This window comes from Monodon monoceros, unplaced genomic scaffold (genome assembly GCF_005190385.1).
Source record: "Monodon monoceros isolate NGI ecotype Baffin Bay Population unplaced genomic scaffold, NGI_Narwhal_1 Super_Scaffold_21, whole genome shotgun sequence".
NCBI lineage: Eukaryota > Metazoa > Chordata > Mammalia > Artiodactyla > Monodontidae > Monodon > Monodon monoceros.
The window spans coordinates 59,807,914-59,832,303 of NW_021703778.1; the positions used below are offsets into that span (position 1 = coordinate 59,807,914).

General features: G+C 37.4%; 1 protein-coding gene and 1 pseudogene across 2 annotated transcripts in view; one reads left to right on the forward strand and one right to left on the reverse strand.

Moving 5' to 3' along the window:
* The window catches only part of TEX9 (testis expressed 9), a 217,058-nt gene that overhangs the window by 100,121 nt on the left and 92,547 nt on the right, over positions 1–24,390 (forward strand). The window lies entirely within an intron of this gene.
* LOC114905432 lies at positions 9,405–9,446 on the reverse strand (annotated as a pseudogene).

The window sequence follows — 24,390 nt, forward strand, 5'->3', positions numbered from 1 at the left end:
TTGCAATAATATTCTTAATATTATTTTAGGATTCCTTATTCTCTTGGGCCTTAAATAGACGTTGTAGTGCATGTAGAAATGCTTCTAGGTAACTTGAATGCTGGTTACAGTTGGAGTCTAAGAATTTTTTTAACGTTTTATTGAAGTATAGTTGATTTACAAGGCTTCAGGTGTATAGCAAAGTTATTCAGTTATATATATATATACATTTTTAATATATATATTCATTTTCACTTTCTTTTCCATTATAGATTATTACAAGATAATGAATATAGTTCCCTGTGCTACACAGTAGGTCCTTGTTGTTTATCTGTTTTACATACGGTAATGTTTAACTGTTAATCCCAAATCCCTTATTTATTCCCCCCCCCACTTCCCTTTTCCCTTGGGTAACCATAAATTTGTTTTCTATGTCTGTGAGTCTATTTCTGCTTTGTAAATAAATTTCTTTGTATCATTTTTTTAGATTCCACATATAAGTGATATCATATGATATTTGTCTTTCTCTGTCTTACTTACTTCACTTAATATGATCATTTCTAGGTCCATCCATGTTGCTGCAGATGGCACTATTTCATCCTTTTTTATGGCTGAGTAATATTCCATTGTATGGATATATATATATATATATATATATATATATATATATATATATATATACACCACATCTTCTTTATCCATTCAGCTGTTGATGGACATTTAGGTTGCTTCTATGTCTTGGCTATTGTAAATAGTGCTTCTGTGAACATTGAGGTGCACGTATCTTTTAGAATTAGAGTTTTCTTATTTTCCAGATATATGCCCAGGAGTGGGGTTGCTGGCTCATATGCTAACTTTATTTTTAGTTTTTTAAGGAAGCTCCATACTGTTCTCCATAGTGGCTTCACCAGTTTACATTCCCACCAACAGTGTAGGAGGGTTCCCTTCTCTCCACACCCTCTCCAGCATTTATTATTTGTAGACTTTTTGATGATGGCCATTCTGACTGGTGTGAGGTGATACCTCATTGTAGTTCTGATTTGCATTTCTCTAATAATTAGTGATCTTGAGCATCTTTTCATGTGCCTGCTGGCTGTCTATATGTCTTCTTTGGAGAAATGTCCATTAGGTCTTCTGATCATTTTTTGATTGGGTTGCTTGTTTTTTTGATATTAAGCTGTATAAGCTGTGTGTATATTTTGGAAATTAATCCCTTGTCGGATGCATCTTTTGCAAATATTTTCTCACAGTCCATAGGTTGTCTTTTCATTTTGTCTATGGTTTACTTTGCTGTACAAAAACTTATAAGTTTAATTAGGTCCCATTTGTTTATTTTTGCTTTTGTTTTCATTACCCTAGGAGACAGATCCCAAAAAAGTATTGCTGTGATTTATGTCAAAGAGGCTTCTGCCTATGTTTTTCTCTAAGAGTTTTATAGTATCCAGTCTTACACTTAGGTCTTTAATTGATTTTGAGTTTATTTTTGTATATGGGGTTAGAGAATATTCTAATTTCATTCTTTTACATGTAGCTGTCCAGTTTTCCCAGCACCACTTATTGAAGAGACTGTCTTTTCTCCATTGTATATTCTTGCCTCCTTTGTCACAGATTAATTGACCATAAGTACGAGGGTTTATTTCTGGGCTCTCTATCCTGTTCCATTGATCTATGTGTCTGTTTTTGTGCTAGTACAACACTGTTTTGATGACTGTAGCTTTGTAGTATAGTCTGAAGTCAGAGAGCATGATTCCTCCAGCTCTGTTCTTCTTTCTCAAGATTTTTCTGGCTATTTGGGGTCTTTTGTCTTTCCAAACAAATTTAAAATTTTTTTGTTCCAGTTCTGTGTAAAATGCCTTTGTTACTTTGATAGGGATTGCATTGAATTTGTAGATTGCATTGGGTAGTATGGTCATTTTAACAATATTGATTCTTCCAATCCAACAACATGGTTTATTTTTCCATCTGTGTCATCTTTAATTTCTTTCATCAGCATCTTATAGTTGAGTACAGGTCTTTTGGCTCCTTAGGTAGGTTTATTACTATATATTTTAGCCTTTTTGATGAGATGATAAATGGATTGTTGACTAAGTTTTTTTTGTGGATCCAAGACACCTGACTGTATAATTTTCTCTAACAGTGTTCAGAAGCCCAGGTGTATAATGAAGAAGGAAGATGGTTTAATTAATCTAGAGTCAAGGTTTTGCTAGACATGTCTGGGGGATGAACAAAGGGGCCAAAATAATATTACCACAATTCTCACTAAATGTTAATATGTTAATCCAGTACATAATCATATTACAAGAGAATATTACATGGTAAAGAGAGGAGGGTATCAAGGGAGGTAAGAGGACAGTAAGAGGAATGGTAAAGAGAGGATGGGAGAAGGAGGGGGAAAAGAAAGAATGTCAAAAGGTACTGTCTAACAAAATAAATTATGAATGGTACAACTTCAGGATTTTTTAGGAGAGTAATCCTTCCTGGAATTCCTCACATCATGTTACATATCTGTAATTTACTTTATTTTTTTCTTTTTAAGAACTTCTTATTATTTTCAGATTGATCTTTTTAAATCAACATAATAGCATCTCAACTTTCTCTAAAGATACAAGTAAAAGAATTTTTTAAAGTCCCTCCCTACTTCCTGAAAATATTTCTTTTGCTGGGTGTTATTTGTGCTGGATGTTCAGATTGGTCCTTCAGTCCCTCTCTTTGGATCGCTAAGTCTTTTCACAATATCAGCATCTTTTCACCATTTACTCATGCTTTTTTTTTTAACTTTTTATTTACATTGGAGTATAGCCGATTAACAATGTTGTGATAGTTCAGGTGCACAGCAAAGGGACTCACCTGTACATATGCATGTATCCATCCTCCCCCAAACTCCCCTCCCATCTAGGCTGCCACATAACATTCAGCAGAGTTACCTGTGCTGTACAGTAGGTCCTTGTTGGTTATCCATTTTAAATATAGCAGTGTACATGTCAATCCCCAACTCCCTGACTATCCCTTCCTCCCTTCCTTCCCCCGTGGCAACCATAAGTTCATTCTTTAAATCTGTGAGTCTGTTTCGTTTTGTAAATAGGTTCATTTGTATCGTTTCTTTTTTAGCTTCCTCATATAAGGGATGTCATACGATATTTCTCTTTCTCTGTCTGACTTACTTCACTCAGTATGACAATCTCTAGGTCCATCCATGTTGCTACGAATGGCACTATTTCATTCTTTTTAGTGGCTGAGTAATATTCCATTGTGTATATATATATATATATATATATATATATATATATATATATACACCACATCTTCTTTATCAGTTCCTCTGTCGATGGACATTTAGGTTGCTTCCATGTCTTGGCTATTGGAAACAGTGCTGCAATTAACATTGAGGTGCATGTATCCTTTTGGGCCATGTTTTTCTCTGAATATATGCCCAGGAATGGATTTCAGGGTCATATGGTAGCTCTATTTTTAGTTTTTTAAGGAACTTCCATACTGTTCTCCATAGTAGTTGTACTGATCCACATTCCCACCAACAGTGTAGGAGGGTTCCCTTTTCTCCACACCCTCTCCAGCATTTATCGTTTGTGGATTTTTTGACGATAGCCATTTTGACTGGTGTGAGGTGATATCTCGCTGTAGTTTTTTTTTTGGGGGGGTGGTTCGCGGGCCTCTCACTGTTGTGGCCTCTCCCGTTGCGGAGCACAGGCTCCGTATGCGCAGGCTCAGCGGCCATGGCTTATGGGCCTAGCCGCTCCACGGCATGTGGGATCTTCCCGGACCGGGGCACGAACCCGTGTCCCCTGCATCGGCAGGCAGACTCTCAACCACTGCGCCACCAGGGAAGCCCTCACTGTAGTTTTGATTTGCATTTCTCTAATAATTGGTGAGGTTGAACATCTTTTCATGTGCTTCTTGGCCATCTGTATGTCTTCTTTGGAGAAATGTGTATTTAGGTCTTCTGCCCATTTTTTGATTGGGTTGTTTGTTTTGATGATATTAAGCCTCATGAGTTGTTTGTAAATTTTGGAGACCAATCCCTTGTTGGTCACATCATTTGCAAATAGTTTCTCCCAGTCTGTGGGTTGTCTTTTAGTTTTGTTTATGGTTTCCTTTGCTGTGCAAAAGCTTTTGAGTTTAATTAGGTCCCAGTTGTTTATTTTTATTTTTATTTCCATTATTCTGGGAGACAGAGTGAAAAAAATATTGCTGTGATTTATGTCACAGAGTGTTCTGCCTATGTTTTACTCTAGGAGTTTTATAGTGTCCAGTCTCACATTTAGGTCTTTAATCCATTTTGAGCTTATTTTTATGTATGGTGTTAAAGAATGATCTAATTTCTTTTTTTTACATGTAACTGTCCAGTTTTCCCAGCAACATCTGTTGAAGAGACTGTATTTCCACCATTGTGTAGTCTTGCCTCCTTTGTCATAGATTAATTGGCCATAGGTGCATGGGTTTATTTCTCGGCTTTCTATCCTGTTACATTGATCTATATTTCTGTTTTTGTGCCATTACCATACTGTTCTGATGACTACAGCTTTGTAGTATAGTCTGAAGTCAGGGAGCCTGACTCCTCCAGGTCTGTTTTTCTTTCTCAAGATTGCTTTGGGTATTCAGGGTCTTTTGTGTCTCCATACAAATTTTAAGACTTTTTTTGTTCTACTGTGAAAAATGTCATTGGTATTTTGATAGGGATTGCATTGAATCTGTAGATTGCCTTGGGTAGTGTAGTAATTTTGACAATATTGATTCTTCCAATCCATTAACATGGTATATATTTCCATCTGTTAGTGTCTTCTTTGATTCCTTTCTCCAGCATCTTATACTTCTTGGAGTGCAGGTCTCTTGTCTCTTTAGATAGGTTTATTCCTAGGTATTTTATTCTTTCTGATGCAGTGGTAAATGAGATTGCTTCTTGAATTTATTTCTGATCTTTTTTTTTTTTTTTTTTTTTTTTGGTTTGCGGGCCTCTCACTGTTTTGGCCTCTCCGGTTGCAGAGCACAGGCTCCGGATGCACAGGCTCAGTGGCCATGGCTCACGGGCCCAGCCGCTCCGCAGCATGTGGGATCTTCCCGGACTGGGGCACGAGCCCGTGTCCCCTGCATCGGCAGGCGGACTCTCAACCACTGCACCACCAGGGAAGCCCCAAACTGCCCACTTCTTGATGGTCTCTGGCTTACATATTTCAAATGCCGGAAAATTGTATGAAACTAGACCTATTTCATGGTCCGACTAAAGTCAGTGTCAATAATGTCAATTTTTAAATTAACATTTTTGGATCCACATTTTATGATTTATCCAGACTCCTAAATCTTTTTCCACTTCTATGTTTTGTGAATGTGTATTTACCATTTGTACAAAGTGCTACAGTGATCCCTTATCTCACATTTGAAGGTCTAGGAATGAATATATGGTCCCAAATAATCCAGTACTCCTAGTATCATTAGTAAGAAAGCATAAATGATTCCCAGATATCCACATAGTTTGATTAATTAGGCTCAGAATTAGAGACTCTCCAAGCTGAGAGGGATGTTAAAGATCCTTCCAGCCAACTGCCCCTGTCAAGAGTCAGCCAGGTTCTGCTCACAGTCTGGCACTTGTCACTGACAAAAATGCTCTTTTTCCAGAGACAGTTTATTCCAGTTTGAAGCAGTTTTAGCTGCCAGACAGTTCTTATTTAAATAGAAATTCTTCTCCTTGTGACTTCCACTAGGCTCTTTTTCTGTGGTTTCTTTAGTATCATGATGAATACATCAATTTTTCTTTTACTTATTAGCCCTTTAAATATTTGAAAGTAGTTTTCATGCCCCCATCACAGCTTTAAAACAAACACTTATAGACAAATATCTTTATTGAAGAACACAGAAAGAACTCTGTGTTCTTTAACTTTCCTTCTGTTTATGTAGTTTTACATCTGACTTATAAAACATCATATATAAAATGTTTTTTAAACTTTTATTAAATTTTTACATAAATCATCTGAGCTTTAGTAGAAGTATTTGAAAATTACAGACAGATATCTTCGTATGAGTATGCCCAGAAACAGATGAAACAAGGATTTGAGTGTAAGCAGATTATTTCGGAAATGCAGAGTACTTATGGGAATGGAGGAGTAATATAACGAAGAGAATCCAACCAGTGAAGGGTGTGTTATTAAGCCAGATATGACAGTGGGCTACTAAAGAGAAATCTCATGGAGAAATCCTGTAAAAAAATGCCTCAGAATGAGGTCACCTCAAAGGTGAGCTACTACCTCAGCATTTTCAGCCTGCTGCCAAGACAAGCCGTCTTCCGCAGTTCTGGAATAAAAAGCTGTCAGACACAGAGGAAGCATTAGAAGTTGGCTGCAGTACTACATGGGACACTGGCAGCATCTGTGATAATAATCAGAATAATTATAACTATAATTATTAATGAATAAAATTTTGATGTAATTCTATTCAGAATTTTTCTATATATATGTATATATTTATATGACTATAAGTTATCATAAATAAGGTAATTCTGGACTTCCGTGGTGGCACAGTGGTTAAGAATACACCTGCCAGTGCAGGGGACACGGGAAAGATCCCTGGTCTGGGAAAGTCCCACATGCAGCAGAGCAACTTAAACCCGTGTGCCACAACTACTGAGCCTGCACTCTAGAGCCTGGAGCCACAACTACTGAAGCCCACGTGCCCTAGAGCCCACGCACCCCAACCACTGAGCCCATGCACCACAACTACTGAAGCCTGCACGCTCTAGGGCCCATGTGCCGCAACTCCTGAGCCCGTGTGCTGCAACTACTGAAGCCTGTGCGCCTAGAGCCTGTGCTCTGCAACAAGAGAAGCCACCGCAACGAGAAGCCCGCGCACTGCAACGAAGAGTAGTCCCCACTCGTCTCAACTAGAGAAAGCCCACAAACAGCAACGAAGACCCAATGCAGACAAAAAAAATAATAATAAGGTATTCTACAATATTAACTTGCAGCCTGCTTTGACACTTAGTAATACCATACATCACATCTTTCTATGTCAATAAATATAAATCTACTCATATCATCACTAATTATGATATACTATACCATGACTTATTAAACTAATTCTCTAGTTGGACACTTAGATTGGCTCCAGGTTTTTGCTGTTCTTCAGGGAGATGCTTTATTTCAGTCTCATTTGAACATTGAATTTATACTTGGTTCAGTTGCCGCTCAACTATATGTTTATTATGATAATGTGCTTAAAAGATATAAACAGCGTGGGAAAGAACGCTGTGTATTCAAACGCCAGTGATGCATACTTGCTTTGCAGTTTAGGAATGTTACTTAATTCAGATAAGTTTGAATTCAAAACACTGTATTATGTCTTGTGATTATATCACAAGATACAGCCATTTAGGTTACAGAGATTCAACTTCATGTGTTTCACTTAACACCACTACCACAACTTAGGATCCATTTCTTTATATTTATGAAGATTAATTTGGATTTGAGCTGAGTACCACCAATTCAGAACCATCATGGCTTCCCGTGTGTGGTTGTATAGTTGGAGTACTTTCTTTTCTCCTCAGAACCCTTGTTGTCTGTTAGTTTATAGCAGTGCTAAATTATGCATCATATCCTCATGATCTCAACTTGTTCAGTGGGTATGATATTAAGTTAGGTTTTCTGAGAAACAGATTGAGATGGAGATGTGCATGTGGGAGGTTTATAGGAGTGTAGTCTCAGAAACATTCTGAGAAACATAACTTCATCTGGAGACAGTTTATCCTGGGTTCTGTTTACTCTTTTTTTTTTCCTGGAGAAATTTACAACAGGGTTAGTAGGAAAAATTCCAAATCCTGACATTGCACTTGATCTTGAAACTCATCATGTCTCTCCTTTTCCACAGATCCTGTATCTCCTTAACATTTAACTAGCCCTTCTGCTGGGCTAGGTGGCTTGTCTGGTGGGGCTATCCAGACTCCCTTCTTTGAGGGATCTAAGTCCTGAGTTACCATGTCTGTCTTAGGTTGTGGACCCTTAGGCTTTGTCCATTTGCTTTGAAAATTGCCTAGGGAAGTTATCAAGGGGCATTCCAATGGACCAGCTAAGTGCAGAATAGGCTTCCTTCCCCTGCGTCGTGTAACACAATGCTACCTCATCCAAGTCAGTTACCCCGCCAGTACAGGGACTCTTTTCCTTGACAGCCAGCCTCTTGGCACAAGGAATCCAAAATGAGCAGGCAGTAGCCTCATAGTAAAGTTTAATGACTCTTATTATTGTGTTCCTATTTGGAAGCATTTCCCTTATGCAAACTAGAACCTCTAGGCCTGCAGAGCATGAAGTTGCAGTGACAGAAATCACTTGGGGCGCTAGTAGAGAAAGCTACTCCTATTTCCACAACCTGGGTTCCCCTGTTTGGAAAATATCCCCATACAATGGCTACTGATTTGTGTGAACCCTATCCTGAAGAATCATGCCCATGCATACATGATGCTGTGCTTTCATAAGTCTGTTCTACTTCTCTATCAGGTTTGGAGGGATACAGTATGTGATAGGACCAGTGACTCTCATGGTTCTGGGTCCACCACCACATCTCTTTTGTAAAAATGCTCACTTCATCTGAGACAGTGATCCTTTGTATAGTGGTGTTGTCTGAGGCACTTTGGGCAGGAAAATTAAACCCATTCCTGAAATAGATCTCAATATTAATTTGGAGGGGATGTCTCAGCAAGCCCCAGACTTTAAAAACTTCACTCACATGGGTAGGCCTGAATTTTCATAGGGTTTGTCTCCTATACTCTGGAGTGCATGTGTCTTATCAAGGTATACAGAGTACTTGCCAGTTTCTTAGGCAGTAAGTTCAACTAACATGAAATCTCTAATGTCATAGAACAGTGTGGTGTTCCATGGGAAGTCCAGATGGTCCAGGTATTTTCCACTATGTTTTTGTTTTTTGTTTTTTTTGCGGTACGCGGGCCTCTCACTGTTGTGGCCTCTCCCGTTGCGGAGCACAGGCTCCGGACGCAAAGGCCCAGCAGCCATGGCTCATGGGCCCAGCCGCTCTGCGGCATGTGGGATCCTCCTGGACTGGGGCAGGAACCCGTGTCCCCCGCATTGGCAGGCGGACTCTCAACCACTGCGCCACCAGGGAAGCCCTCCACTATGTTTTAATGGAGTATAGGAGAGTTAACCCTGGAGCAAGACCATTAATGTATACTATTGTCCATTCCACGTAAAAGCAAAGTGCTTAATCTCTTCCTGCTTCTAGGTATTGAAAACACATATTTCAGATTAATAGCCACATACCACTTATTAAGGGCTGTGGTAGTCTACTATAACAATGATATCACATCCATTACAGTAGCTACAATTAGGATTGCTGCTTGGTTAAATTCGAGATATTATCCTCCTTTTATTTTAGAGGCCAGACAGGGCAGTTACAGAGGCCAGACAGGGCAGTTACCTTCAAGGAGAGTGCTAACCTTCTCTCCTTTCATACAACACTACCCACTGGCATTTTTCACGGAACTAGAACAAAAAATTTCACAATCTATATGGAAACACAAAAGACCCTGAATAGCCGAAGCAATCTTGAGAAAGAAAAACAGAGCTGGAGGAATCAGGCTCCCTGACTTCATACTATACTACAAAGCTACACTAATCAAGACAGTATGGTACTGGCACAAGAACAGAAATATAGATCAATGGAACAGGATAGAAAGCCCAGAGATAAACCACGCACATATGGTCACCTTATCTTTGATAAAGGAGGCAAGAATATACAGTGGAGAAAAGACAGCCTCTTCAATAAGTGGTGCTGGGAAAACTGGACAGCTACATGTAAAAGAATGAAATTAGAACACTCCCTAACACCATACACAAAAATAAACTGAAAATGGATTAAAGACCTAAATGTAAGGCCAGACACCATCAAACTCTTAGAGGAAAATATAGACAGAACACTCTATGACATAAATCACAGCAAGATCCTTTTTGACCCACCTCCTAGAGAAATGGAAATAAAAACAAAAGTAAACAAATGGGACCTAATGAAACCTAAAAGCTTTTGCACAGCAAAGGAAACCATAAACAAGACAAAAAGACAACCCTCAGAATGGGAGAAAATATTTGCAAATGAAGCAACTGACAAAGGATTAATCTCCAAAACACGCAAGCAACTCATTCAGCTCAATATCAAGAAAACAAACAACCCAATCCAAAACTGGGCAGAAGACCTAAATAGACATTTCTCCGAAGAAGATATACAGATTGCCAACAAACACATTAAAGAATGCTCAACATCATTAATCATTATAGAAATGCAAATCAAAACTACAATGAAATATCATCTCACACTGGTCAGAATGGTCATCATCAAAAAATCTACAAACAATAAATGCTGGAGAGGGTGTGGAGAAAAGGGAACCCTCTTGCACTGTTGGTGGGAATGTAAATTGATATAGCCACTATGGAGAACACTATGGAGGTTCCTTAAAAAACTAAAAATAGAAGTACCATGCGACCCAGCAATCCCACTACTGGTCATATACCCTGAGAAAACTATAATTCAAAAAGAGTCATGTACCAAAATGTTCATTGCAGCTCTATTTACAATAGCCAGGACATGGAAGCAAACTAAGTGTCCATCAACAGATGAATGGATAAAGATGATGTGGCATATATATACAATGGAATATTACTCAGCCATAAAAAGGAACAAAACTGAGTTATTTGTAGTGAGGTGGTTGGACCTAGAGACTGTCATACAGAGTGAAGTAAGAAAGAGAAAAACAAATACTGTATGCTAACACATAAATATGGAATCTAAAAAGAAAAGAAAAGAAAAGAAAATGGTCAGAAGAACCTAGGGGCAAGATGGGAATAAAGATGCAGACCTACTAGAGAATGGACTTGAGGATATGGGGAGAGGGAAGGGTAATCTGGGACAAAGCGAGAGAGTGGCATGGACATATATACACTACCAAACATAAAATAGATAGCTAGTGGGAAGCAGCCGCATAGCACAGGGAGATCAGCTCGGTGCTTTGTGACCACCTAGAGGGGTGGGATAGGGAGAGTGGGAAGGAGGGAGATGCAAGAGGGAAGAGATATGGGGACATATGTATATGTGTGACTGATTGACTTTGTTATAAAGCAGAAACTGACACACCATTGTAAAGCAATTATACTCTAATAAAGATGTTTAAAACAAACAAAACAAAACAAAAAAAATGGGTACCTTCAAACCTTCATCATTTATGTCTTTGAGGATGGTACTAATCTCTGCTGTTCCCACTAGAGCAGTATTGTTTTTGATTTTACAGTCTTCCAAGGATGGGGAGGGCAATATCAGGGGTTTCCACTTGGCCTTTTCTATTATAATGATTTTTCTTTCATAGGTCAGGAAACCAATGTGAGGGTTCTGCCAGTTGCTGAGAATGTCCACTCCAATTATGTATTTAGATACCAGGGAAATGACCCTTAGATCATTTTATATTTATTTTTATTCTTGGAACCAATGGAGGCACTATGAGATGGACTTAGGCCAAGATTCCATTTTTTATCTGACTTCCTTACTCTAACAGAATTCTATTCCTTAGTCTAACAGAGGTGTTATGATAACATTTTGGGCCATGGGGTATTCAACTCTGTTCATTCAGACCTTATAGCCAACATCCCTCAGAAACTTGTATGTATTCCCTTTCCTCAGTTTATAATTACCTGAGAAAAGTCTTTGTCGGGGAGGACTGGGGAATCACTGTGGTACACATTTGCTGTTGTATTGCAGTGTCCTTCTTCAAGGGATCTGGCCTCCCTAATTGATGGGTTCTGAGTCTGAGAACTGTCTTAGATCTGGAAACTAGGCAAAGAATTTTTTCTTCCTACTGGGGCAGCTAGCTGACCCCAATCTTTTGCTGATCCAGTAATATATGTCCCTGATTGATTGTTTATAGTGAGTAATACTTTGTTGGATACCTATCTAGCTCCTGGATACATCATGTTCTATAAATTACTGTGGATTGGGCTTCCCTAGTTGCCTTACTACCCAAGAGAATAATTACACCCACCTTGCTTCTGACAGTTAGGTGCCGCCACCTGGCCTCTACTATTCCAGGATTATACCATCACCATTAGGGAGGCTAGTTGTGTTACAAAATTTCTTACTGTCAACCTCTTCTTACAGAGAACAGGCACTACTGAGCATCTCCCTGCTGCTGCAGCCTGTCCTCACCATTGCATTTTGTATTGCTGTGGTAAATAGCATGTTTTCAGGGCCATACCAGGCAATATAATTAGCTGTTGAATTTTCCACTTCATTTAACATAGGCTATTGCTTTTTCAAAGCTTCTAAGAACCATCCCAGAAACTTACTAGAACTGGATGTCAAGATCCTTGCCAGAGTGTTAATTCCAATGTTATAGGAGAGTGCCTCTATATCAACAGACTCTTCTTCAGTCTGCTTTATATTCTGTTCCCTGTGATTCAACATCCTCAGGATCTACTTCCATGTATATGGTCCCGGGTTTTGGTCACTGCATGTTATTGAGATGCTACAGCTCATTTGTTGCTCATTTCTCTTCTGCCTTAGCAAACCCGACACTCCCGAATTATGTTGAGATTTTACTCTAGTTATTGATCTAGTTACTCTAGTTATTGATATAAGTTGGAGGCAGATCCCAAGAAGGGTAAGCATTGTTTTGTAAGTCACCTATTTGAAACATCTGCATATTCTTCAAGCAGAGCAGTGCTCATCTTCTAACAAGAATGAATGGGGCGTATCTGTAGGCTCAGAGGGTTCAGATATACCAGGGATTCAAAGTTCTGAGCTGGATCTACCCAGAATCCTTAACTCAAGTCTCAGGGTCTCATTCTTTCCATATCAGGGCCCTGATTTTGGCATAGGAAACTTTCTAGGATTGAAAATGCAATATTTTCTGAAATTCTGCTACTCTTAAGATGAGGTCCTCAGCCAATGATGACTTCTTTAAGTGCTACCTAATAGGCTCTTTAGTATTCACACTTTGCTTTGAATTGATGACTAGTCATCTTTAACCTATCGTTTTCTTTTTTCACTTCAAAACATTGATGGTGTTCAGCAACAACTAGGCAATTCCACAATCCTTGTAATTACTACTTCTCCCATACCTCTCAAATGCCAGAGATATTGAACAAGCCAGTGCATCTTCTTCCAGATCAGATCCCAATTAGCCACAATTGGGAAGCCTTAATGATTTTACTGCTTCAGGATACCAGGACTACCAATACTCTACCTACCCACAGGGGTGAGGTCCTCATTGGCAGCTGGCCAGCAAGTGATTCAGCTCGTGAATACCATCCTTAGAGTCTGCTTCCTAGCCCATTCCTAACACATTCTGAGGCTCTGTAGGAGCAGAAGCTGAGACAAGGATTCAGATGCAGGGGATTTATTGAAGGAGTGTACTTCCAGAAGAAACTTAAAAGAGATAGAAGGGCAGTGCTCTGGTGTATTTAAAATGGTTTCTTTTCCTCTCCCCCTGAAGAAAGACCAAGGGGATTTCTCTCCACTATATACTGTGGGAATCTGGTCAGACTCCTAGAGGTAAATCTCACAGTATGTGGGTACCCTCCATGACTGAATTTCTTTGGAGTTTTTAACTCTCAGAGTTGTCTGTACTGAGCCTCCAGCAATTTGTCAATTACTGTTTTGTTTTTCCTACCCAGGCACTGGTTCCTGTGGCATTTGCAATTGTGAATCTCTGCTCTGCTATGTACTTAACAATACAAATGATGAAGCATTTTTACTGAGTCGGGGCAGAGATTTCAGCATTTTCTAAAGAAAACTTACACCTAAAATTGTGCTCTTCCGTGGCTATTTGGGATAATCATGTGGAAAATCATTATAAATGATGCATGTTTAATCAAGGGGCTGCCAGAATCCTGTGTCTTTTAGGTTACCTTGGAGGAAACCTGAACCCATTCTGAAAACCAACCAGCGATCAGTACTAAAATAGCATATAAGTCCTGTGGAAACGTTTTGAACAGCTATCATGAGTACAAAACAATCTAAAAGATTTGAATTTCAACACAATCACTGTTTATAAATGTGTATTTTAAATCATATGTTAATAAAGAACAGTTTCTTCTAACATCAAAAAAGAGTAGACCATTTAATTTTGACTCTTTAATGGAATTTAAAAAATAGAAGAAATATAGCTCAGTTTTACAAATTTAGCCTTTAGGACATTAAATAGATTAGATTTCTATGGATACGATAACATAGAAGTTCATGGCAAAGTTTTCAAATGTAATAAAATCTGTTGGATTTTTCTATAATAAATATGAGTTTTTAAAAAAAGAGGGATAGAAGGAAGCAGAATAGGGAAGGGGAAAGAGCATGCAATGATGAGGTCGCAGGTTAAGTCTGACTTAAGAATGGGGCTGGGTCCTCTGGAATATAAATCACACTGACAGTTTTCCCAACTTGAGGCAAGAGAGCCAGGCTTTTAGACTTTTAGGTCGGTCATTTACTAACACCCCAGCCACTAACCTGTGCACCTGGAATGCTGCTTTTGTACTTTGAGCAACAAGTAGAAATTTGGAAAAAATTTTTTTAAACTGGCCTCATGCTGTTTACTTTCTTCCAAGATTTCCTGGTTAATTTTATTGGGGAGTAATAACAAAAACCAAAAGTGTGGAGTCCCTTAAATGTTCCCATTGCTTAAGCTATGATATTTGAGCAGGAAAATAACAATAAAAATTATTATTATTTTAAGAATTGATGTAAAATGTGAGTCTGCGAAAGGAAGTGAGAATATGCAAAAGAAAAATTAATATAAAGTATTTAAAATAATTATAAAAATGTTCACTTTAATAGGAAATCTTTAATGTTAATTCTAGGTACACAGGAGAGTTACTGATAGGCAAAAATGCTGATAATTTTAGAGGCAGAGGTGGAAAAGATAGTTCTTTTTTAAAAAAGTTATGAGTTCATGTTGATCTTCCCAATTTATCATATATGCCGATACCCAACTTTTTTTTATCAACTATGTTTTTTTTGGCAAGTGAGGTTTTCTATTACACTGACATAGATTTAATTCCATGCCAAGCCCTGTGCTGAAGCCCAGAGTCTAGAATTTTAAAAGTTTAAACATGAACTTTCAACTCAGTACTAAAATACCACTCCTTCCCATTTTCTTGGTGCTATTATTGGTGGTCACTACTCTTGTGACCCCGTAAGAATAATAGCTAATAATATGCAAGGAACTCTTCTAACACTTCATATTATTGCTGTCACATTTTACATTAACCTTATGAAATAGGAAGTATTGTTATCCTCATTTTTCAGTTTAGAAAACTAAGGCTCAGAGAGGTTAAGTGTAATTGTCACATAGCTAGTAAACAAATGAGCCACATGACCACCTCTGCTCATTTTAGAAAATGAATTTCATGGTAGCTGGTTTTAAAAACTAAAAATGTTAAGAATAATTTTCTTTTCTGTGGTTGTCTGTTTTACTTGAGACAACAATCTTCCATCTACCCATCTGTGGTCAAGGAAGGAAGTAGGGGCAAATATTATGGTTCAGAACATTCAGTATTTTATTAAACAGAAAGAAAAGAGAAGCTCTGTGTGCTGGAGAAAAGTTGGTGTTGCGGTTAGGGGTGGCAGAAATAAACACACCTAAACACTGGTCCAGTGCAATGAGTTCCTAAAGAGATAGTAAATTACTTTTTAAAAAGCCTCTGTATAAGAAAAATAAGCAAGAGTTTACATTGGACTGAAATACTCTGCTCAGGGACAAATGTGGCTTTCTTAAGGATTTGGGGGTATGTCATAGTTAAATAATTCAGAAACAATTAAATATAATTATTTCACCTGGTTATGTAAGGAACTGACAAATGTGTTCTGTTTTCCCATCCTTTAATATTCCTTTCCAGTGACAGGCTAATCACCTCTGTTTCCTTCTTCATCTGTCTAATTTCCTCCTTCAAGCAGAATGTGTAGCAGTATGCAGTTCTAAGGAGAAGTGAGAAAACATCTCCTTTCTTTTTAAGAGTTTTTAAAAGTTTTTTTTAAAGAAAAATTTTTTCTTTATTCCTCTATTCAACTCAGTGGTGCAAAAAGGGATACAAATACTTCTTAGAATTTGTGGAGGTACAAAATACTTTTCTACTGTAGTTTGGAGTCTCTGTGCTTGAGGTCTCTGCCACTGGCTCAGATACTTTGCTGTGTTATTCTAAAATAAATGTGGTGAAGTTTCAGAGCTGGAGTACAGGAAGTCTTGCTGTAGTGATGATCAGGTACTATCATCATTCCTCACTCCACTTAGGCTCTGATTCAAACAAAACACCTGGTCTAGGAAAAGTATAAAACAGTAGCAGCCTGGAGAGCTACCCAAAGATGCCTAAGGGGACATATCAGTTGTGGTCCCAAAAATGTCATGAATTTTTGATTCATTTCATTAGGCCTTGAGCTTGCATTGGTCCTTAAAAGGTCCCTAACTAAAGTGAAAATATTTGTGGGAGGGGTAACAGTTTAGAAGATAGTCAATTAACTGATAGCTTGCTGTGGCCAAGACCAGGCAAGAATATGCCATATAATGAGTGTTTAAAGAGTCTGTAGCATGTGTGGCGGTGGAGTTGGTAAGATGGAAGAAGGGCAACTGTAAAACATTTCCATAGCTTGATTGAAGGTCACTGTTTCAGGAGACCCTTGTCAATTTTCCCTTCATAGGCTATCAAACCCCAGACACTTAGGATACAATGTTTTCCCTGTCTCTTGAGAAAAAGATGAAAATAATTTGTGGCTATTAACCTTGTTTTGTAGGTCTTGCCCAGATTTTGTGCACCTTTCTATGAAAGATACATTTCACATTATAGCAATCATGGATCCAAAGTAACTTTGTTTGAAATTTATGCCAGGTTTCTGTTTATTGTCTCCAGTTAAGGACAAAGAAAGATCTGCCTAATAAACTGTCTCAAATGAGATAATGGAGTTATGATAGGATACCATCATTATTGAACATTTCAGCCCAAACAGCAATTATAAGAAGGTTAGAACTCCATCCTCCTTTGAAGAACATGTCTGTTGTAGGCAAAATCCTCTGGATTTGCCCCCAAAATGTCAGAGTGTGTAGTTTCACTTGAACATAAAAAAATTATTTCACAAGCAGAGGACTAAAACTGCACAAGGGTTGGACTGCAGCCAGTGTGGTGGTATTTGCATGTTGTGTAATATTGTTTTGAATGGAGAAAAATGAAAGGACGGCAGAATAATCCTTGACTGATCTCTAGGTTTTTAACTAGGCAAAATATCAGGCCTAGCTAGAGGTTATTAACTCTAGATTCAGCAAATGTCTTAAGCAGTCAGACTTAGCAGTTGCCAAAATATTGAGCTCAAAAAATTTCTGGCTTCATAAAATCATTTTAAAATGTAGTCACAAAGATTGAGTTATGTGTAAAAGAGAGAACTGCTGTTTTATCTGGCACTGTGTATTTCTTTAATCATTCAAAATGTTATTTAAACTAAAATACCAAGTTGAGGTATACAGTATGCTTCCTCTTGATTTCTCTAAATCCTAGTACCTAACTTGGTTAAGGAGGCACTTTAGACACTGTTGTCATTCTCCTTAGTACTTGAGATGAGTGGGAGAGGATGCATGATAAGTATATAATGAAGCTCTTGGTGTGAAGGTATCCATCCCTGTAAGTGAGCTTAAAGCTATTATAAGGTGAACAAGATTGAAAAAGAAGCGACTTCGATACTTTGGGGAATTAACTTCATTCAGGGAAGTTAGCTTGTGCAGGTTTAAAAGGACTCCCAGACAGAAGTAGGTTGGAAAGTGTTGAGTGATGAGGTGTTAGGTGTGAGGTGCAGGCGGAGATGTTAATTGCTGCATTTCTATTTCAAGCTCTGCCATGTGTCTTCCATTAGTATAAGCCTATTTAAATTATTTACTTCTCTTGACAGTGCAGTGGCTGATGGCACTTCTTGTTTATTATCTCTGTTGTTTTCAGTATTCTTACTGTAATATGATGCTTTTATATCAGGTTACTGAATAGCAGGAAACATGTTTGCCATCACATCAGAAATATATTACTTTGAAATTTAAAACTAAGCTTTTCATGCACAAAATTTTAGTTACTCCACCCAAACTCTGAAATAAGATAGTCAGTTAATAAAGACTAAGCTCTGTAACATAATTTCACACTAGATGAGAGTGCTTGAAAACTACATTTCTAAATATCTTTGAATTATTTTTCCCTCTCCATCTTCTCTCCAATTCAGCTCATTATCTAAACTACCTAAGGTAAGTTGTTTCATATTCTTATACCAAACTGATAAACAAATATTTGGATCCTTGTAATATAGGGCCTAATGTTTGGGTGCCTGACCTGCTCACAGCCCCTTTCTGAACAAATAGACCAGTAGCAGCCCTTAAGCATAGGTGGCCATGCTCAGGTTTATAGGATCTCAACACCATAACCACAGTTGATTAGACCCAAAGGTAGCAAATGACCTGGCAAGCAGATGAGTGAGCCTATTGTGAGAGCTTTGGCCAAGAGTGGTGCCCAGGTGCCCCGTAACTGGCCAATACCAACAAAGACTTCTCTTGGAGAGTTTGAATGAGACACTTGCTTTGAAAGGGTTATTTCACTGTTCTTGCCCGGAGCAGTAGCAATAAAGACAGTGACTGAGTCGTGGAGCACTAGAATGGGGAGCAATGAAAGTCTACTGTTGTCTGTATGAGGAAGTAAGTAGATTGCTAAAGTTCTGTTGTTTCCTTAATGACACCCCAGTTCTCCATGGCCTGGCTATATGGCTTTTGAGACGATTTCCTTTTCTTCCAGTGACCTCCTCCTGTATATCCACAATAGAGACTCATTAATTGAAATAACATGAGACTGTTCCTTACAATCCTAAAAAGCCCAGATCAGTACTTCTCAAATTTTAACATGCATACAAATCTCCTGGGGATCTTGTTAAAATGCAGATTCTAATTCAGTAACTGTGGGGTGTGGCCTGTGAGTCTGCATTTTATAAGTTTCCAAGTAATACTGGTGCTGTTAATCCATGGCCATGGATTGCGCTTTGAGTAACAAGGGTTTAGAAAACACCTCCTCGATGGGCTACGTGCTAAATGATTGATTGATCTAAAGTTCCTACTAGGAAGTAACATCTATAAAGATTATTTTCGTCTTCAACAACAGAATTTTAGCACTGGAGAAATCATCTACTTCAATGCTGTCTTATCTGTTCAGGCATATGGTATATGAGAAATACCATAGAATGGGATAGTGTATAAACAACAGAAATTTATTTCTCACAGTTCTGGAGGCTGGAATTCTGAGATGAGGGTGCTAGCATGGTTGGGTTCTTGAGAAGCCCTCTTCTAGGTTGCAGGCTGCTGACTTATTGTATTCTTACATGGCAGAGAGCAGAGAGAGAAAGCAAGCTCTCTGGTGACTCTTACAAGGGCACTAATCCTGTTCAGGAGGGCTCCACCCTCATGACCTCATGTAATCCTAATTACCTACCAAAGGCTCCACCTCCTTATACCATCACATTAGGGAGTGGGGTTTTAACATGAATTTTGGGAGGACACAAATGTTCAGTTCATAACAAATGTCTCAACCAATGCCAGAATCTTTTTCTACAGTATCCATGATGTGTGGTCTCATTCAGCCTCTGAGTGAATGCTTATTAGTGATGAAGAATACACTACCCTACAAGACTTTCTATTCTACTGGCAAACAACTCTGGTTATGAGGCCTCCCAAAGGCAGGGCCTAACTACAGTGAAGCCTACTCTAAATGTGCAAAAACTATGAATTAGAAGATTTTAAAATAATCATATTTACCACCTATTGATTGTCATGACAACTCTACAATATGGGTTTCTCCATTTGACAAGTAGAAATTGAGGCTCAGGGTAGGTAAGTTACTTACCCAAGTTTGCACGGCTATTAGGTGCTGGAACCAGGAATCAAACCCAGATCGGAGTCTAAAGTGGGTGTTCTTTGCACAATACTATATTGTCTTTCAAAGTATAATTTTGTTTCTTTCAAATGCTTTAAATGTCTAATTAGCAAAATAGTTTCTTAGCTGGGACCTCTGCACACAGAGGTCCTCTTTCTATTCATTTTATTTACTGCTGTTGGATGAATTTTCCTTAAAAATAAAAAATATATATAGTACTTCTCCAAAGTTCAAGGAGCCTTCGACGTTTTCTCACTGCCCTTCACTCCTTATTACTCCCTGCTACCCACTGTTAACACTGTATGGGACATCCCAATCTCCTCTTCCCTTCCCTCCAAGTACAAATGATTCTTTTGTTTCCCAATGTTTGCCAAATGTTACATATTCTTTAAGGCCTAGGTCAAATCTTTCAAATGTATTTTTTCTTTCCCCGTGAAGTTTTTCCTTATTTCTCAAGACATTTAGGAGCTTTCCCTTCTTGAATTCCTATAACATCTATTACATGTTTTAGCCCTTTCTGAATCACAAATTCTATCATATTGTTGTCTTGACTTTTAGATTTTTTCAGTCTCATTTCCTCCAACATCATTTAAACATTTTATAAACTGCTAACATATAGATTTATATGTAATGGATTTTCCTATCCAGCCCAATTTATACCTCTGAAATAGCATGTATTTTATTTTTATACATTTTATACTTGCCTGTAGACACAATGTCGGGACGGGATTGTTTTCTTAAACTTTGTACTTTTAACATGTCTAAGGGTTAAATTCTGATTTTGAAACACTTTAGAGAAAAATAAATTATTATACTGGTTATAAAGTTAAAGTATTACTCTAATTTAAAATTTTGTCAAAAACAATGGGGTTGGGGGTCATAAATACCTGGCTTTTAACCCCAAAGTTACTGTTAATGAACCATGTAACCTTGAATGAATTTTTAAATCTCTCTAGAGGTTGATTTCCTAACTATTGAAAATGAAGGGCCTATGCCAAATACTGTAATCCTCTAAAATGTGATGATTCTATAGTATAATTTCATCTGAAACTTTAAAAATACTTTAAGTGGGTTGGGATTCCATTCTAGTTAATGTTAAGGATATCTTAGATACTTACAATTACCAAGCTGTGTTTGTGTCATGCACATTTTGAGCTGAATTCTCATTAGCTATCCGCCCCCCAATAAACCTTTTCTGTTTCTAGTTTCTAGCTCCATATTATTGAATCAACTGCAAATGTTTATTCGTGTCACACTCAAAGTGATGAATGTTATTGGATAAAGGTCCGGAATTCACAACATCCTTCGAACTCCTGCTTGTTTTCACAATGTTTCCATAGCTAAATGCTGTTTTATACATTCTCATCACCCCAAAACATTATTTCAAAATACATGTGGTGACTACATAGAATTACAAACATTCCTAATTTTTTCCAAATATTTGCAGAATTGAATTATGAAAGACTAGTTTTGAATGGGCAAGTTCCATTTAAAGTGGAGGAAATCAAAAGCACTGTTTCAAAAGTTTATCAAAGAGTACTTCCTTATTCAAGAGAGGTATTGTGAGAGATGATACGTGCCCTCTATGACTTGACTGACAGCTGAGTCTTTTAGTCATTTTGTAGGTAACAAGTATTATCTGAAAGTCACCAGAAGATTGGTATTATCAGGGCAGGACTTGAGGAGACCTCTGTCATTTGGGGGATGACAGATCAAAATATGGTACAGCTTTTCAACCAGGTCTAATAATTATTACACATAAACATTGGCATGGAGAAATTTTTGAATAATTAAAGCTAAGGCTCAGCTTTTGCCCAAGAAGGGCTACGGATTTTACACACTCTTTTCTGACCTCATCTGACATTAATTACACAATGTTTGAAGATAGGGAACAGCTGCTGAAAATTACATAACAAAGAATAGTGTGTGTGAATGTGTCTTGTTTGCTGCCAGTTGTCAATCTTCTGGGGAAGAAGAACATCCAGAAATCATCTCTCCCTCCCCAAATAGATTATTAAACATGCTTAGTTAGGGACAGTGGTGAAATGGAAAGAAATTTTTCTTGACTATTCATTTTATTCATTCAGTGTGACTCTTATAAAAGGTTGACTTTTGTTTTAAATTGAAGAATAGTTGACTTACAATATTATATTAGTTTTAGGTGTACAACCTGTAGAGTGATTCAGTATTTTCATAGATTATACTCCATTTAAAGTAATTACAAAATAACGGCTATGTTTCTCTGTGCTGTACAGTATCTCCTTGTTGCTTATTTATTTTATACATAGAATTTTGTGTCTCTTAATCCCATACCCCTCTCTCATCCCTCCCCCTTTCCTCTCCCCATTGGTAACTACCAGTTTGTTCTCTTTATCTGTGAGTCTGTTTCTGTTTTGTTATATACATTCGTTTTATTTTTAAATTCCATATATAAGTGATAACATACAATATTTGACTTATTTCACTAAGCATAATACTCTCTAGGTCCACCCATGTAGTTGCTAATGGCAGAATTTAATTCTTTTTCATAGCTGAGTAATATTCCATTCATCTGACAATGGGCATTTATGGTTGCTTCCATATCTTGGCTATTGTAAATAATGCTGCTATGAAGATTGGGGTGCATGTATTGAATTAATATTATAAAAAATATTTTTTCTCATAATAATTTGAAAGCAAGTAATTTGAATAAACAGGATTTACATAGGCATCTACACTTATCATAAAATATTGAAGAGCTAATCCATATATTAATAACAGCACCATTTTCTGTGGGTGAAGAGAAAGTGAGAACTTTCCCTGTATGAATTTTGTCACAAAGTTCTTTGATAACTGAAGCTGGAAAACACATTTAAAGTTTTTCTACTAAACTTATGACCAAGAAGAAATAAATTAAGTGAGTTCCATAGTCCTTTTCATATTGCCCTGACTGGACTGTACTTCTTTTCCGTTTATAGCTACTTCATGCATTTTGGTGTATAGCATATTTGATTTATTATATTGTTTGCATTTGTTGAGAAATACTCAGATTTTATAAGCTTGTTTTAATTCAATTTAATTAAATTAATGTATATGCTGTTGTTTTTGGTTCTGCTATTTCCCTTCAGGACAGCTATGTTGAAAAATGAATAGTCACTTCCCAATGATGCCACGATGAAATGTTCAGCTTTGGATGTTTTTAAGTAAAAAACGAAAATAACAATTACTACTGAATTTCTGATATCTCTATAAAAACACTGGGGAAAAAAACAAAACCATATTAGCACTCTAAATAGAGAGCACTTTTGAAAATTATAACCTACAGCTTTCTGAATTGTGAATAGTAGCTTCTTTTAAAGTTACATTAATATTAGTAAAAGAAATTTTTGACCATGATTAAAATTGTGAGTTTTAAATGACTTATTTAAAATAAAATGTAACAAAAAGTGGAAAAAATCTAGCAAAAAGAGATGATGTGGTAAAAATTTAAAGTGCCATACGTAAAGAAATTGGCAAGAGGCAATTCAGTTGGTCAGGCCTAAGCTTCAGATTTTGGGATATGGACGGATTCAAAAGAATTATGCAACCATCTTTTGACACCAAATTCCTCGAACTTATTGTTGATAGTAATTGCCTTCCACTCATTGCCTTATAACATGGCTTCTAATTCTTCTACTTTACTATAAATATCCTTCCTGAGGCCAGTGGCTTCTTTCTTGCCAAATCCAGAGAACTTTTCCCAGTCTGCTTATTGCTCATTCTTTCCATTGTATTTTAGATGGGTAACTTCATATGTGTTTCATTTTTTTTTAGCATTATAAATATTACAAAAGTAATATGTGCTCTTTATAGTAAATTAGAACATACAGATTAAAAAAACTCATATGTGATAACAAAGGCTGATATTTTAGTGGAATCTTTCCTCGCTTTAAATATGTTTATATACTTTGCACATTTGTATCCTGAGTTAGGTCACTTGGGGTCAGAGGTAGGAATCATTCTTACATTAATACTCAGATGTGGCTGGCTTTTGCTCCACCTACTTAAAGAGAACATTATGCACTTTTGCAGTGTCCTTCAGTTATTACTAGGAGTCCCTAGAGGTATCTGTCCTGTAGTTACAAACAAATCTTACCTTAAAGGTACTGCTACTGCTCTGTGAGATATCCACTTCTCTCCCATTGGGCATTGTAAACTCTGCTGAACACCAGCACTGGCTTTTTAGAGTCCTTGAATTGGCAAAGCAGGACTTATGTCCAAAAGTAAAAAGATGGGGAAAAGATAGACCAGGCAAATGACCAATGAAAAGAATGCCGTTAGTTATGTTTATAGCATATAAAATTGACCAACTAAAAAGCATTATTGGAGATAGACAGATTATTACATAATAATAAAAGGTTAATTTCACCAGGATTTAAACATTATTTGCTTCTACCACATTTCAGTTCTAACATGTCCTTTTTTTTCTTCACATTTTAATATATCTGAAGTCAGAAGGCATCTTATAGTTACA